General features: G+C 41.0%; 1 long non-coding RNA gene across 4 annotated transcripts in view; it reads right to left on the bottom strand.

The window, feature by feature from the left end:
- LOC138757677 (uncharacterized) overlaps positions 1-16880 on the bottom strand; it is a 58638-nt gene that overhangs the window by 40496 nt on the left and 1262 nt on the right. The window contains exons 2-4 of one of the 4 annotated variants that reach the window (XR_011353801.1): positions 5827-5942; positions 3585-3651; positions 1472-1639 (exon numbers count right to left, since the gene is read on the bottom strand). This is a non-coding gene — a long non-coding RNA (uncharacterized lncRNA). Of the gene's footprint in view, positions 1-1471; positions 1640-3584; positions 3652-5826; positions 5943-16880 lie in introns of those variants that run through there. The other 3 variants (XR_011353802.1, XR_011353803.1, XR_011353800.1) reach the window with 3 other exon arrangements.

Below are 16880 nucleotides of genomic sequence, written 5' to 3'. Positions count from 1 at the left end.
CCTAAAAGGGGCTTCCAGCTCAATAGAATCCTCGGTGCCTGTCAACAGGAGATGCAGTTCAGCAGGTCCTAGAGTCCGTGGGTTGTGTATGGGGGCAGTCCCGGCTCCCCCCAACGAGGCATATGTTGGCTACATTGGTGACACTGCTACAGGCGAGGACCAACAGTAGCTCCAATCTGTACTTCATCCATGTGCATGCTCATTTTTGAATAAAGATATAACCACAAAGAGGCACGAGGATGAACTGACATCAGTCTTACCACAACATGTGATTTTTCTCATATATATAATCAGTTACAGAAATATGTTTCTCTCAGATTTGATGGCATTGTGACGGCTCACCAGAAGGCAGGCGAACCTGCCCCACTTGTAAGCCACACAGCGGGGCAGCTGGCCAAAATGGCGTCGTCGGGGGTTTCCCTTCCTTCCAGCTTGGGGCTCAGAAACCCACACTTGAGGGCCACATGACGCCCGAGTGACATCAGCGCCCTCCAGTGCAGATCTCAGCCAGGTCCGGGCTGGGAGTATAAGTGCAGCCCAGCAGCCTGCAATAAACTAGTCTGCTTATTGAGCTCAACCCGTCTGGTTGTGTGTGTTATTGCAGGAGCAGAGTAGCCGCCGCTACAGCATTTCTCTTTTCTTCCCAATGCTTTTCTCAGTGTTTCATTAGAATTAAAATTATCATTCATTTCTAAATGTTGTGTAAGACTATGAAGACACCTGTGGTTTGTGGTTTTTCTTCATTTATTCACAATTCATGTACGTTGAAGTACGGAACTAATCTCTCTTTATATCTTGTGGAAGTTTGTCGACTTTACTTGAGTCGTGTATTCCCCACCCACTCCAGCCCGACGCTGCTGAAAAATCAGTGCGGCCCGCCATTCAACATTGACTCACTATCTGGTTTGTGCTCGCTCCCTCGAATGTTGGAACCTGGGTACATCCCTGATTGCCAGGTAAGATTCCCTGTTCATTTACAAATGTAATCTGCATGCGAGTTTATTTAGGGATGTGAACATTTTGTGCAGCTCCCAAACTCAGAGCATGACATTTGAGGAATGGAATAGCTGAGCTGTATTTTCTGAACTACATCAGAAGCAACAAACATATACATGTATAAAGGACACTGTTTGTTTGACCTGCTGAGTTGCTCCAACGTTGTGATTTTACTTCAACCATGATGTCTGCAAACTTTCATGCTTTATTTCAGTAAAGTTTTTTTTTAATCTCCTTCCTCCTCTTTCCTGTGCCTTCTTCACTATTTTGCTCTCATTCCCAATGTCTATATGATTCCTCATCATTCAACTCCCCCACCACCCTCCTCCCAACCCTACCTACTTTCCTTACTTGTCTTTGGTTCTCTCTGTACTCTTGTTATTTTTCATATATCATTCTTCTCATTCAAGAAGTTCTTTGAACAAACAATGGCAGTGGAACTTCGATTTATCATTTAAGACAACTGAAGACCACATTTATTGTATAATTGGCTGGTATTGCCAGTGAAGTAAAGTCTATATGCTTCCAGTGAAGAATCAACAGCTCGGCTCTGTCCACCGCAATAGCAGGAATCTCCCAGTGGCCACCCATTTTAATTCCCCACCACAGACTCTTGTCTCATGTACTGCCAGACTGAGATCACCTGAAAATTAGAGAAACAAACCAACTAGATGGAATTAACATCAATTTCTTCGATTTCTGTTGGCCCCCCCTCCCCTCCCCCATCTTCCCCTATAGGCACTTTCAGGTGGCCAAATTACCCCAATGTAAAGCCACATATTCTACCACTATGCGGCTGTCGGGAGGCCACATGAATGTGGAAAACCCAGCCAGGAGGAGCATTTACCTAACCCTCCTCCTGTAGGTATAATCTCCAGCTCAGAGAATTCCCCTGTAGCACCTGAAAGCAGCAATGGGACTACAGCTACAGTCCACAGGAGCCAGCGTTTGCTCAGACACGACTCTTCTTCAGCTGGCACATTCAGGTGACAGAAAGGCGTCTTCTCTGCGGCCACCTGAATATCCCAGCTGCACTCCCCCAGCATCCTCGGCCGGCGCATTATCTGCATCCGAGCACCTGAAAGCGGCTCATGTCTCCTTTCCTCTAGATCTCTCTCCATTTCCTCTGTGTCTTTTCCCCAACTCTGCTTCCACAAACGCCCCTCCCCATCTCATCTTTCCTTTCTCCTGTGAACCTTCTATATCAAATTTACACCTTTTGTGTGTTGGATTGTACTCCTCTCCCCATTCTTCCCTCCCCAACCTTTTAATCAGACACCTGCCTATTTTAACTCATACTTTGAAAAAGGGATCATGCCCAAAACATGTTTTCAGTAAATAATCTTTTTTTGCATTACCTGTCTAAATGGCATGTGTTTACATTCTTCACCACTTATCACCACACTTTTAAATTGTGCCTCATGCTGCTAGAATCTTAGTATAAAATTCCCATAATCTCTCTGAAGTCATTAGCATTGAAATAATACTTTGCATTATTATATATTGACCTCCTGTGCTCCTTCAAATGGGGAGTAAAAGGCATGGGTAAGGTGGTGGGCAGAAGTGAGGAACAAATGACATGCAACTCTCATTTAAACACCATTTTAAAATTGTATATTCTGTCATTTCCAATTCCCTCCATAAACATCCTAAATCCATGGTCATAATACATATGTTGGAAACTATAACTGGGTTCATTTCTCCCACTTCAAACTTCCTTTTCTTTCTCTCAATTTCCTGAGCTGGATAAAGACTGTCATTGTTCCATCAGGCAGGCACAGCATGGATTCAGGAAGGCCAGGTCTTGTTGGACAAATTTAGATATAACAAGCAGAGTGGATAGAGGAGAGCAGGTTGTTATTGCATATGTGGAGTTTGAGAAGGCAGTCAATAGGGTGCTGCATAAAAGACTTCTACACGCTCCGGCTCCTCTATAAAAATCGGCAAAAAATAAGCAGAGAATTAAATCTACTGTAGTGGGGATTAACAGCAGGGATTTTACGGAAGTGAAAGCTGGGGTGGGGAACGGGAAGTGTTATGGACGAGTCATGTGTGCATGACGTCAGATACACAGAGTTCCGTTCTACAAGGAGTTTCAGTTTGGCACCATCTTCAAATGAATTACAGCTGCTATGAGTCTCTCGATCGACCAGCAGTGATATTTCCAAAGGGGACAAAGTGGCAACGAGGATGAAAAACCACATTCCAGACAATGGGATCCACAGGATTTCTCAAAAAGGACATCGGAGGTGAAAAGTTGGTGAAAAAAGAACGACAAAAGGAATGACGTCAGGCAACTAAAGCATCTGCTCGACAATAAGAAAAAGAAAAGGAAGAAACTTGAGGAAAACAACAAATAATTGAGTAAGAGAAACATAAAAGTGAAAGAGAGAATGTGAGATGACAAAGTCAGGGGCCGGGGAAGTTGGGGTGGGGGGGACGGCCAGGGGAACCTGGGGGGGTAGTTTTGGACAGCAGGGGAAGCCAGTGTGGTGATACAACCACAGCACTGGACCATGTGCCCACCAACCTACTGCAGGGGGCGATCTGGGAGGCCAACTCCACCTAGCCGGCTGTCAATCACTGACCTGTATATGGACTTGAGCCGTCCCCTCCTGGGCTAGCCACACATGTAGAGCCATCGAGATACTACAACTGGTGTACAGAGTTTAAAGTGGATTAAAGCATGTAATACAGTCCTCCCTGTGTTTTTTGTCTGCTTGCTGCACCATAGCACACCACAGTTGAGCTGGAGGGCAGGATGGGCCAGGAAAGCTGGAGGGTGGGGCTGAAATGGGTCAGGTAAGCCTGGGGGGGAGGGGGGAAATGGGCTGGGGAAGCTGGGGGAGGGGGCAGAAAAGCCTGGGGGGGTGGGGCTAGGCCAGGTCAGGAAAGCCGATAGTGGGGGTGGGGGGAGAACAGCTGGGAGGGATCAAGGGGGGCTTGTACAGCTGGGGAGGCCGGGGGGGGTGGTTGGGGAGATCAAGATGAGCTGGGGAAGCCTGGGCCTGGGCCTGGAGGCAGGATGGCCCAGGACAATCAGGGAAGTTGGGACAGCCAGTAGAGGGGGTTAGGCAGGACGGTCGGGGAAACCGCTGCCACAACAGCCAGGGAAGTGTGGAACCAACATTACCTCAAGTTCTTACAAAATAAGGCTGAGGTGTCATGGCAGAGTAAACAAAGCCCTATGGTGCAAAGGAACAGTTCATTTACTTCATCTTATTAAGTGTGGAAATTCATCTGTGAAGTGGGAATCAGCAAGGTGGGCCTGTCAATGGAAGATATAGAAACCATTCTGAATAGATTGATATGTAATGGGAAGGACTATTATAGCTGCAAAGAAAGGCACTGTTGGTTGGGTGAATGGGCAAATGAAACTGTATAGTGCAATCATTCCAATCAGCCAGCCCACTGGCCTGATGAGGATACTTCAATGGGATGTACCCAGTATTTGACAATTGCCACGAAACTGGAGACATTTCTTCAGCACCTTATCCATACATAATGGAATGGCTAAAACCTCCGTAAAAGTTGAGGATTCACGCTCGGGTTCGGTGTTTTTCATCCCCAAGGGGATTCAGGAAAGGGTGACACCCTCAAGTACATTTTGAAGACTATGTTCGGTGACTTGCAAACTTTATTCAGTCCATCTCAAAGACTATGGGCTGCTTGCTTAAAGACTTTTTATGTTTCCAGTTAATACATTTTAAGTTAAGTAGCACGGGATCTATCATTACCGTGATTGCTGGAAGTTGTAGTCAAATTCTCTGTAGTGTTAACATTGTTAAATTTAACTTTATATCTAAAAACACAAAATGCTGGGGGGACTCAGCAGGTCAAACATATAAAAATACATAACCAATGCTTCGGGCTTGTCCCTTCATCAAGATATGGAAGAATGTCAGTTTCTTTAACTTTTTATATATGGACAAATTGTGCTCTGTTTACAGTAGATCCCCTCTAAATCAAAAAGGATGGTCTGAATGTGCCTGTCAACTAGAACAACAAATTTGCAAAATAGGCCGTGTTCTGGGCACCAGGTGGGTAGCGAGGTTGTTTCAAACAGTTTCAGCAGTGCGGCAAAATTATGAAGCACTGTGGTTTTTATTTTGAAAAACCAATGAAGGATGAAACAAGATCTGGGAGTGACAGAAAAACGTACAAAGTCCTGTTGAAAAGACTCTCCAGAACAGTTTCTATTGGACTTAGCTCTGATGTATGACACGTTGCATGAACTTTGTTTACTGTCAGTGTTTACAGAAACACACTACTACAATTGTTTATGCAGACAAAGTGATCCAATGGAGCATAAGGATCACTGCATGGGCTGAAAGAGCAGCCTGGTTCAAAAACTCCAGAAGCTCAAGAGACAGTTGAAAAGGGAAAGTTTGGAGAAATTACCTTAGCAAGCAACAACAAAATAGTCTCCATTAATTAACTACAGTTTCTTACTCGTGAACAATTTTCAGCACCGTATGTTCATAACATCTTTGAAAGGTTGTCAAACTTCTGAGCCTCAAAGTATGTATAAATCCCTGCTAAAAGAAACGTGTGTCTTGATAAAGGCTACTGGTCTGCTGAAATACCGCCTCATTATGGAGAAGCTGCAATATTTATCATCTCTCTGTAAGAGGTTTATTCCTCTGTAATAAATGCCTTCAGAGATTATGTGGAGGGTCGTAGCTGCTGCATCCCCCAAGATTTACACCCATGACGGAGCTGTTCACAAGTATTGCTATTAGTACTACTGAGTGTGAGAGGAGATTCAATCGCGTGAATTTGATAATATCAACAATCAAGAATTCTCATAAATCATGTATTAGCACTTACATTTGTTAAACTATATGGAACTCCTCTGGATCAATGGAATCCTGAGCTGTACGCCACATCATGGCTGCAGTCCACAGATCAGCGGATGACACCAGGACAAGGGTTGCTTTAGACCCCTGAAAACATATTACATCTGACCCTTTGTGGAAATTATTGTGAAACTTATCATTGGTGGTAATTAGATTTAAATTGGTAAAATACATGATTGCTGCTTTTTCTTTACTTGATCATTATATTTTATGATAATTAGTGAGTACAACTGAGGAATAGTTTGTCATATTATTAAATTATACAATGCTCTCAATTATACAATGCCAAATACAACATGGTGGCCAGGTCTCACGTATCCTCCTTGTCACCATTTTTGGTGAGTTCCAGCAGCTAAAAAATTACCTCTGCACCCCTGCTTATCTACAAGATAAGGATTCATGGAGTTGGGGGTGAAGTATAGCACAGAGAGAAAACTGGTAAACCCATAAAAAGCATAAAATTGCGATAAATGAGGGCTTTTCTGATTGGCAATCAGTGATGAGCTGAGTGCTGCAGGAATTGGTGCTTGACCCACAACTGTTCACGATATACATTAACAACTTAGTAAAGGATATAGCATATCTAATATCTAAATTAGGTGGAAAACAAATTATGCAGGGATATTAATAGATTAAATGAATGGCCAAGGTTCTGGCAGATGGAGTGCAAAGTTGGCAAATACACTTTGGAAGGAAAAATTAAGATCAGATTATTACAGTACAACTCCAATTATTTGAAATCAGATTCTCCAAAATCTTCATTTATCTCAAAACAAAAATTTTGGATAAATGAGGATATCCGAAACAAATCAGTAAGCCTCATTTATCCAATTTTTTTTGGAGCCGAACTGACCAGTAATGTTGGGCTGCCAGCGGCAGCAGACTGCTGGCAGCAGCAGAGACGACGGGCTGCCAGGCAGGAGCACGGATCTCATGCTCCCAGCACGAGCAGGGCCTCAGTGGGGACTTGTCGGTAATCGGCATAGCCAGCTTTCTTTTGGTGAGAATTAAATATAATTTTAATGCTTAAAAAACTGACCCTTATTGTTTGTTGTTTAAAGACTGTTACAAGTGATTTGCTGTTGCTACTCGACTGTTCTTAAAAAATGACCAGTTCTCCGAAAAATGTTTATCTGACATAGGTCCGGTCCTGACCATTTTGGATCATCAGAGTTGTACTGTATTTAAATAGTTGTGTAGATGGACTTGGAAGTGCTTGTGCATGAATTACAAATGTTGGCTTGCATGTGCAATAGGTTATCAAGAAGCAAATAGAATGCTGACCTTGCTTGCTAGAGGGATTGAATTTAAGAGCAGGGAGTTTCTGCTTTAACTGGAGAGGGTACTGATGAAGCTGCACCTGGATTATTGCATGGAGTTCCAGTCTGATTACTTGATTTTATGTCAGAAGGGAACAGTTCAGTAGGTTCAAAGAATAGCTTGTCTGGATACAGGCAGAATGCAGAAATAGTCTTTATTGAAATACACATAAGGGGACCAGAACAGGATAACACACACAAGTATTCTCAATCACACAATACAGTGCAACCAGTCACATTGGACCTACCATGACTGATACCAGTAACTGCTTGTAGAGGTTAAAACCTTGTGACTTAAGGTTGTTTTATGACTTTCCCTTTAAGAATTAATTGTTTTTGTAGAGTTACCATAATTACTATGACGTCATGTGTCGTAATATCCGAGCAGACCAGGAGTTCTCTTCTCATTCTTGGAATGGCCATGGAAGAGTTGTGAGCATTCGAGAAACTTTGCTTTGAATGTATTCATTATTAATCATTTATTTTTATTTGTTTGAAGTTGACTATTATTATCATTTGCTTTGTTTTACTCATTGATATGAAGTGCAAAGTTATGAAAATATTTATTTGTTTTTATCAATGAAAAATTAAAACTTTACAGCTGCAATTATGAAGTTTGATTTATTTGGATGAATAATATACAATTCTGAATAGAAGCTTACTTCTCATGGAAGGTGGCATGTTTTGAGATTGGGAAATATTAGAAGCTGGGAAGTGTCATTTACAATCTATTCAAGGAAATGTGTTTTACAAAATTGTGAATTTGGTTGGAAGAAAGAAATTAAGATTTAAAGAGTGTCTGTTAGAAAATTCTGGAAGCTTCTATGAGAACATGCCTGCAAAATGTGCAGTTTGAACCACAGCCAAGGACTCCAGGCACCTGCAACTTTGAAAAGAAAATAGAGCTAGAAATGTTATTATAACACAAGATACCTCTCTACCAGCCAGGCAAATTGGCAGGAAACCAAGATTCTGTGTTCTATAAACATATAAACATAGATATAGAAGCCAGTTTGTGAATACTACAGAACTAAGGAATACTCTTAAAGGGAACACGCAAAATACAAATTTGTTTACAGTTCCAGAACCATAGCAGAAGCAAGGAGAAGACAGGCTGCAGAGTGACGAATTCAAGATGGAGAAGAAAAAGAGGTCTCGTCTGGCTAAAGACCTCAAGCAAACAGCTCCTCACAGAGCTGTCTGATTGTGAGTTGAGGCAGCAAGGTGGATGGATAGGGCTTGGTGGACGATTGGAGTCAGTGACCAGAGAAGAAGCGGCTTCAACTGCTAAGCAGGAAGAAGATGCCATTAAGGCACTGCAGACTTCATTCGCTGATTTAAAGGTTAGTGGAACTGGAATAGATGAATGTACATTGCAAAGCCCCACTGGTGCTGTACCGAGCAAAATGCTAAAGATAGAGACTCAATCAGCGATATCAGAACGTTCAGATGTGAATCCTGATGATAGTATTTCCAGTGTTATGAATGTAGGAATATTTTCAAAGTCCTAAAAGACATCAAGAGCAAGTACAGCTTTGCATGCTTCAAGCATATCAGCTATGCATGCCAAGGCGCAAGCAGAGTTGGCTACTATCTGTGCACAATGTGAGTTGTTTGTGAAAAAACATGCTTTAGATGATATGGAAGCTGAAATGAAGAATCTTCAACAGACAAGAATCTGAAATGAAGATTCAGCAAGAAGAATATAAAAGATTATTGAAGAGAGAAAAAAAAAGACTAGAGCTTGAGGAACAACATGCTATGATGATGACCAGAATAAAAACATTAGCTCAGGCTTCTGCAAGATCTATCACTCACCTGAAGTAATGTGACAGAATATATAGAAATATTTTTGGGAGATAAATTGGGAAAAGTTAATGTAGGTTATATACAAACACCTTAAAGCAGATCTTATTTGAAATACTGGAGAATTCATATCCAGAGTGACTTCACAGAAACTTTGAAGAATGCCTATGGAGACTTCACAAGTAGGTGTTAATTGGACTGACATTGTGGAATGAATTGTGTGTGTGTGTGTGTGTGTGTGTGTGTGTGTGTGTGTGTGTGTGTGTGTGTGTGTGTGTGTGTGTGTGTGTGTGTGTGTGTGTGTGTGTGTGTGAGAGAGAGAGAAAGCTATGAAAAGCAGCAGAAGCTTGATGGAACTGAAACAGAAGCTCCAGAGTGGAAGATCGATAAAAGTAATGGCTTTCTAATGTTTCACTTGGAATAAGTGAAACAAAAAGGAACTCTGTGGTAACCTGAAGAAGGAGGTTATCATCTAGAGAATCCTCTAGGGGTGGCTGATGGAAGTACATCAGATGTGGATGTCTTGTAAAACAAATCTCTCTCTGAAAACTGGTAAGAACCTTCCTGAGCAGTAACCATTTACTTTTCAAGCACCAAGGCCTGGTGAACTTTATAAATGTTAAATTCTGTGCACAGTGTAAGAATTGCCTGCAGCCAGTGAACTTGGAGGAATGAGAAGTGAGATTGGACTGTGAACCAAATAACTTTTCTGAACATACACACACATTATATACATGTGCGCTTAGAATTAGAAGGAGGTTAAGAGCCAGCTCTCCAGCGCATGACGTCCAGTTTTGCGGAAACTGCCAAAATGTTTGGCCTGGAAATCAGCCTGAAGAAAACTGAGGTCCTCCATCAGCCATCTCCCCACCATGACCACCAGCCCCCCGCCCCCACCCCCCCATATCTCCATCGGGCACACAGAACTCAAAACGGTCAACCAGTTTACCTACCTCGGCTGCACCATTTCATCTGATGCAAGGATTGACAAAGAGATAGACAACAGACTCGCCAAGGCAAATAGCGCCTTTGGAAGACTACATAAAAGAGTCTGGAAAAACAACCACCCAAAGAAACACACAAAGATCAGCGTGTACAGAACCGTTGTCATACCCACGCTCCTGTTCGGCTCCGAATCATGGGTCCTCTACCGGCATCACCTACGGCTCCTAGAATGCTTCCATCAGCACTGTCTCCGCTCCATCCTCAACATTCATTGGAATGACTTCATCACCAGCATCGAAGTTCTCGAGCTGGCAGAGTCCGCAAGCATCAAATCCATGCTGCTGAAGACCCAACTGCGCTGGGTGGGTCTCATCTCTAGAATGGAGGACCATCGCCTTCCCAAGATCGTGTTGTATGGCGAGCTCTCCACTGGCCACCAAGACAGAGGTGCACCAAAGAAGAGGTACAAGGACTGCTTAAAGAAATCTCTTGGTGCCTGCCCCATTGACCACTGCCAGTGGGCTGATATCGCCTCCAACCATGCATCTTGGCGCCTCACAATTCGGCGGGCAGCAGCCTCCTTTGAAGAAGACCGCAGAGCCCACCTCACTGACAAAAGACAAAGGAGGAAAAACCCAACACCCAACCCCAACCAACCAATTTTCCCTTGCAACCGCTGCCACCGTGCCTGCCTGTCCCGCATCAGACTTGTCAGTCACCAACGAGCCTGCAGCAGACGTGGACATACCCCTCCATAAATCTTCGTCCGTGAAGCCAAGCCAAAGAAAAGAAGTAAGTCAAAAGAGATAAGTTAAAGTTTGATTCCATTTTCATGTTTAAAGATAATGAAAAGCAACTTTTGTTTAAGTAACCATTTGTCTTGGTGAATATCTATTGCTGCTGGGTTTTGGGGTCCTCTGGGCTCATAACAATGGTTCCTGTACAGGTTAAAGTTAAACATGGAAGCTTCATACTGAAGACTTGTGCATTTCTTGATCCAGGAAGTACTGCGTCATTTTGTTCTGTTGAATTAATGAATAAAATTAATCTTCATGGTAAAAGATCACAAATCTTGTTGAAGACAATGAATGATGAAAAGGACATTGAAACTAATATAGTTTCAGGTTTACAGATTACTGAATTGGATAGCGATGAATTTTACGATCTTCCAAGTGTATATACTTGGAAAACTATGCCTGTAAATAGGGAGAATATTCCATCTCAGGATGTGGGATCATACAAGACGTTTGCTTACCCAAGATTGATGCTAAAATTGAGATGTTAATTTGATTAGATGTACCAAAGGCACCTGAACCTCTAGAAGTAATAAAGAATCAAAATGATGCACCTTATGCTTTGAGACTGTTGCTCGGATGGACAATTAATGGAACATTAGAAGGAAAAATGAATAATGATCAGGAGTTGTCGAATGTAAATGTCAACAGAATTTCAGTTGTCAAACTTAATGATCTATGAGAGCAACAGCTTAAAATTGATTTCTCTGAATGTCACAAAGATATTCGAGAACCTTCAAAGGAAGTTAAACAATTTCTGGTTTCAGTTTCAAATTCTGTGAAACATGTTGATGGTCATTACTGTATAGCATTACCTTTAAAGGAAAGAGAAGTTTGCATGCCAGATAATAAAATAATTGCAGAACAGCATATGCTGAATTTGAAGAGAAAATTCAAAAGAAATCCCTCCTTTCATTTGTATCAATGTCATGTCAGATATGATAACCAAAGGTTATGTGGAAAAGGTATCTGAAGAGATCTTGGAATGTAAAGATGGTAGAAAATGGTGTTAACCTTATCACAAAGTTATACATCCACAAAAGGAGAAACTACGTATAGTATTTGATTGTGGAGCATCATTTCAAGGAGTTTAATTGAAATCTCAATTTTACAAGGTCCAGACTTAACCAATGCTTTAATGGAAGTTCTGATAAGATTTTGTAAAGATTTTGCACCAAGAGATTTCTTTAATTTCTATTGTAATTGCTGAAGATATTGATGTGATGTTTCATCAAGTGAAAGTACCATCAGAAGATAGTGATTTTCTACGATTATTATGGTGGCCTAATGGAGATTACAGTAAAGATATGATTGAATCCAGAATCTATTCAACTATTTGGCGCAACTTTGTCACCAAGTTGTGCAAATTTTGCTCTCAGAAAATGTGCAAAAGATAATGGTGCAATTTAGTTCTCAAGCTATAAACATCACCAGAAATAATTTTCTTTGTTGATAATTGTCTTACTTCAGTGGTTTCAGAAAAAGAAGCAATAAATCTTTATCATGAGTTAAAAGAGATCTGCAATAAAGGAAGTTTCTTCCTTACGAAATGGATTAGCAACAGTCGAGATGTGTTGGCTGTTATTTCTGAGGCAGAAAGAGCAAAGGAGATAAAACATCTTGACTTGGATTGTGAAATTCTACCTGTGGCAAGAATTCTGGGAGTGCAGTGGAGTGTTCAATCTGATGTTTTCAAATTCAAAATTGTTTTGAAGGAACAGCCTTTGACATGAAGAGGTATTCTTTCGATAGTAAGCTCAATATATGAACCATTGGGAACATTGGCAGCAAGAAAATTCTGCAAGAATTGTGCAGAAGAAAATTTGGATGGAATGAAACTACACCAGATTCCATCACACAAAATTGGATGAATTGGATTGAGAGTCTTAAAACATTAGGAAATTTTGAAGTCAACAGATGTTTTAAACCAACAAACTTTGGAATTATAACATTTGCTCAGATACACCATTTTGCTGATGCAAGCGAAGGTGGTTTTGATACTATCAGTTATTTACTACTGCAAAATAATCAAAAGTGAATACATCATGGATTTGTAATGGGAAAGGCCAGAGTGGCTCCATTACAGCCAGTCACCATACCTTGAATGGAATTAACTGCCGCTACTATGGTGAGCAAAATGGACACTGTGTTAAAAAGAGAATAACAGATGGAGTTAGTAGATTCTGTGTTTTGGTCTCATAGACCATCAGAGCTTAAATATCTTAATAACAAAACTATAAGGTTTCGTACTTTTGTGACTAACAGAATTAATGAGATCAAGAAGGTTTTGCATGTTAATCAATGGAGATATGTTAAGACAGTGGATAATTCAGCTGACATGGCTTCCCAAGGATCAAAAGTTCAAGCATTTCTAAAAAGAGCCAATACCTGGATGTTTGATCCTCAATCACAATCTCAAGAAGGTTGGCCTCAAAATCCAGAAGAGTTAAAGGAAATTTCTCTGGAGGATGCAGAAATCCAAATCACTAATGTGAATCCAATTCAACTATCTAATGAAGAGGATCCGATTATTCAATTAATTTGGCAGTAGCATGGATTCTCAGATTAAAGGCTATATTTTTCCATCGCATCAAGAAAGAAAATTTGAAGTCTGAAATGAGCTGTTATCTGACAGTTGCTGAATTGAAAAATGGTGAATTAGAGATAATTTGTTTTTGTCAAAGCAAAGCGTTGGAAAATGAGATACCAAAATTAAAGAAAAATCTGAATGTTACAAGAAGCATAAATTTTTTATTTGACACTTACCATATTTACTTTTGTATCTGTAATTGTAATTATTATGTTAGTCATTAATGTCTATTTTAATAATTGGGGGCCAGAATTGAAACCTTGTGTTTATGATTTATGGTTATTTCATGACTTTTCCTTTTGCAGTTACCAAAGTTACTATGATGTCTTATGATGTAATATCTGAGCAGACTGGGAGTTCTCTTCTCATTCTTAGAATGACCATGAAAGAAACATGAGCACTTGAGAAAGTTTTCTTTGAATTTATCATTATTATTTATTATCATTATTAATCATTTATTATCATTTTAATTCAGTTATATTTATTTGAAGTTGAGTATCATTATCATTTACAATATGCTTTGTTTTACTCATCATTATGAAATGTGAAGCTATGAAAATGTTTATTTGCTTTTATCAATGAAAAATTAAAGCTATTTACAACTACAATTACGAAGTGTGATTTATTTGGATGAATAAGATCCAATTCTGAATATTGAGGCTCACTTCTCTTGGAAGGTGACATGTTTTGAGATTGGGAAATATTAGAAGCTGGAAAGTGTCATCTACACTGCTTACACTCTCACAAGCACAGTACAACCCAGTCACATCAGACTTAATGCTATCAATTCTAGTGTGACATAGAACTTTTTGGGTGATAAATTGGGAAAGGTTTGTTAAAGTAGGTTGCATACAAATACTTTAAAACAGATCTTATTTGAAATACTGGAGCTCTGCTATTGCTAGACATATCAGCTCCACAGCTTTTGCAAGGGCTTTGGAGAGTGCTCAAGAGACTTCACCAATGGATTGTTGTTTACAAAAAGGCAACAGATGAAAGAGCTTGTCAGAGCCCCTTCTTTCTGGAGCTGTTCTAGGTGGGCCATGTGGTTTGGCAAGCAGAGAGAGTCAAACAGGCTTTCTGTGTGTGTGTGTGTGTGTGTGTGTGTGTGTGTGTGTGTGTGTGTGTGTGTGTGTGTGAGAGAGAGAGAGAGATGCACACACAGATCACTTCTACAGTGTTACAGTCAGTAACAGCAGCTGGGACTGGAACAAGACAAGCTGGCAAGCTTGTGTAAAGCCCCATTTAGAAGACGGGTTTGTAAATGCTTTGTTCAGTCTGGTCAAAGCCCTTGTGGTTCATGCAAGAGGAGAGGACTGGCTGTCTAATGTTTCACTTAGAATAAAAGAAACAAAAAGGCATTCTGTGGTGACCTGAAAGAAAGAGGTTATCATCTAGAAAACCCTGAAGCGAGTAAGTTTCATCAGCAAGACACTGGAGAGGCTGATTAAAAAAGAATCAGTTGTGGATGTCCTGGAACAACAAATCTCTCTCTGAAAACCAACAAGAACCTTCCTGAGCGGTAACCATTTACCTTTAAAGCACCAAAGCCTGGTGAACTTTATAAGTGTTAAATTCTGTGCACAGTATAAGAATTGCCTGCAACCAGTGAATTTGGAGGAATGAGAAGACTGTGAACCAAAGAACTTTTCTGAATTTACACACACATTACATACACATGCACTTAGAATTAGAAGGGTTAAGTAAGTCAGGAGTAATAAGTTAAAGTTTGATTCTATTTTCATGTTTAAAGATAATTAAAGGCAACTTTTGTTTAACCATTTATCTTGGTGAACATCTATTGCTGCTGGGTTTGGGGTCCTTTGGGTGGCTCATAACACTAGGAACTGTTTATACAGATTTATCACAACCAAGGACTACAATATGCTACTTGTCATTCCTTGTCTAATGTGGGTAGAGCTCAGATACTATCACCCTACAACAGTCCCAATTCTTATGTTTGCACACCTTACCAGTAACTCCTCCAGCATTGTCCACAGCAGAGCTCATCTCAGCCCTGAAGAGTAAAAGTGAAAGAAGTACTGCACATGGTGGATTTTGTAGTGCAGTAAGGTGAGGGTCTGGCCCAGGTATTCACTAGATGATTAAAGGGGCCAATGGTCAGGTGTGCACCAATGGGTGGCCAGAGTCACCCATTGGTGATGCAGGTGATGCAATTTCTGACTAGGTTCCAAACTGAGTAATCACCTGACCCTCCAAAATCCCACCAGGTTCCAGACGGGGAGGCCATATGACCTTCCACAATGCACTTGAGAAAAGATATACTGGCTTTGGAGGCAGTGCAGAGGAGATTCAGCTCGAAAATAAGGACAACATGGTTAACACAATTACAGTACCAGCAACCCTGGGTTTGAATCCTGCACTGTCTTTACGATTGTATGTTCTCGCCACAACTGTGTGTGTTTCCTCCAGGTGCTCTGGTTTCCTTCCACTCTTCAAAAATGTACAGGGTTTGTAGGTTAATTGATGTATTTGGGTAGGCCTGTCACTGTGCTGTATGTCTAAAATTTTAAAGAAGAATGTACATGACTAGGTTCCTGGGTTTGTAAACAGCATAAAGCATTGCATTGTCCAATATTCCTTGAGAATAAACCAGTGTCTCAGTTTCAGAACGAGTAGAACTGCTATCACTTGCTTTCACACTGAGATTGCAGTAAATTGGCATATCAATGACCTGTGTTTAAAATGGATCAGGTCGGATCGGAGTCTTCACACTGGTTCAGTGCGACCTTTTACATAGGGACCCGGCATCCATGTGCAAAAGGAGTCGGGACCTGCAGCATTACACCATTGGTGTCCCAGAAAGGCAGGTAAGCTTTTTACACAGGAGCCGATGGGTAAGTACTGGGATGAAAATTGGTCTGGATATATAGATGCCTGCATATTTTGGGACCGAGGCTTTCAAAGTGTTCTTATGTAATAAGACTATATGATACATCTTGTCAGTGCCCTCCCACCAAAGCATGAATGGGGAAGCTGAACGTTTTGTACAAACATTTTTAAAAGCCATGAAAACTAAGAAATCTCTAAACATATCAAGGAATCACAAAATCGCAGAATTTCTATTCATGTATAGAAACATGCTGCATTCCACAACAAAATGGATACCAGCAGAATTGATGTTTGGGCATGACTTAAGGCACTCTAAAGTGCACACAAACCAGCCTTTGTATTAAGCAATCCACATCTCTGAGTAAACCAACCAGATTCCTGGAAGTAGAAGAGTGAGTGCTGGTACGGGATTACTGAGACAATAAAGAGATGTGGATAAGGGGCGTGATTCTTAAAAAGCTGAGTCCTTGTTCATTTTCTGTACTGGTAGGAACTGAAATATGGAAGCAACACATTGACCAGTTGAGGCCAGTAGATGATCCAGTGTCCTTGTCCAAAACGGACAATCTCCAAGACTGTGCATTTTGGGCACATTCCAATGACAACATTCCAGAAGTAACATCAAAGGAGGGCCATCCTCAGCGTCGAAAACTCAGGAGAGCAGTGCAGACCAAATTCCGAATGGTGCTCACCAAAGACAGGGCTCATCGTCACATGG

This window comes from Narcine bancroftii, chromosome 3 (assembly GCF_036971445.1).
Source record: "Narcine bancroftii isolate sNarBan1 chromosome 3, sNarBan1.hap1, whole genome shotgun sequence".
Classification (NCBI taxonomy): domain Eukaryota; kingdom Metazoa; phylum Chordata; class Chondrichthyes; order Torpediniformes; family Narcinidae; genus Narcine; species Narcine bancroftii.
This window is presented reverse-complemented; position numbering and strand designations above follow the sequence as displayed.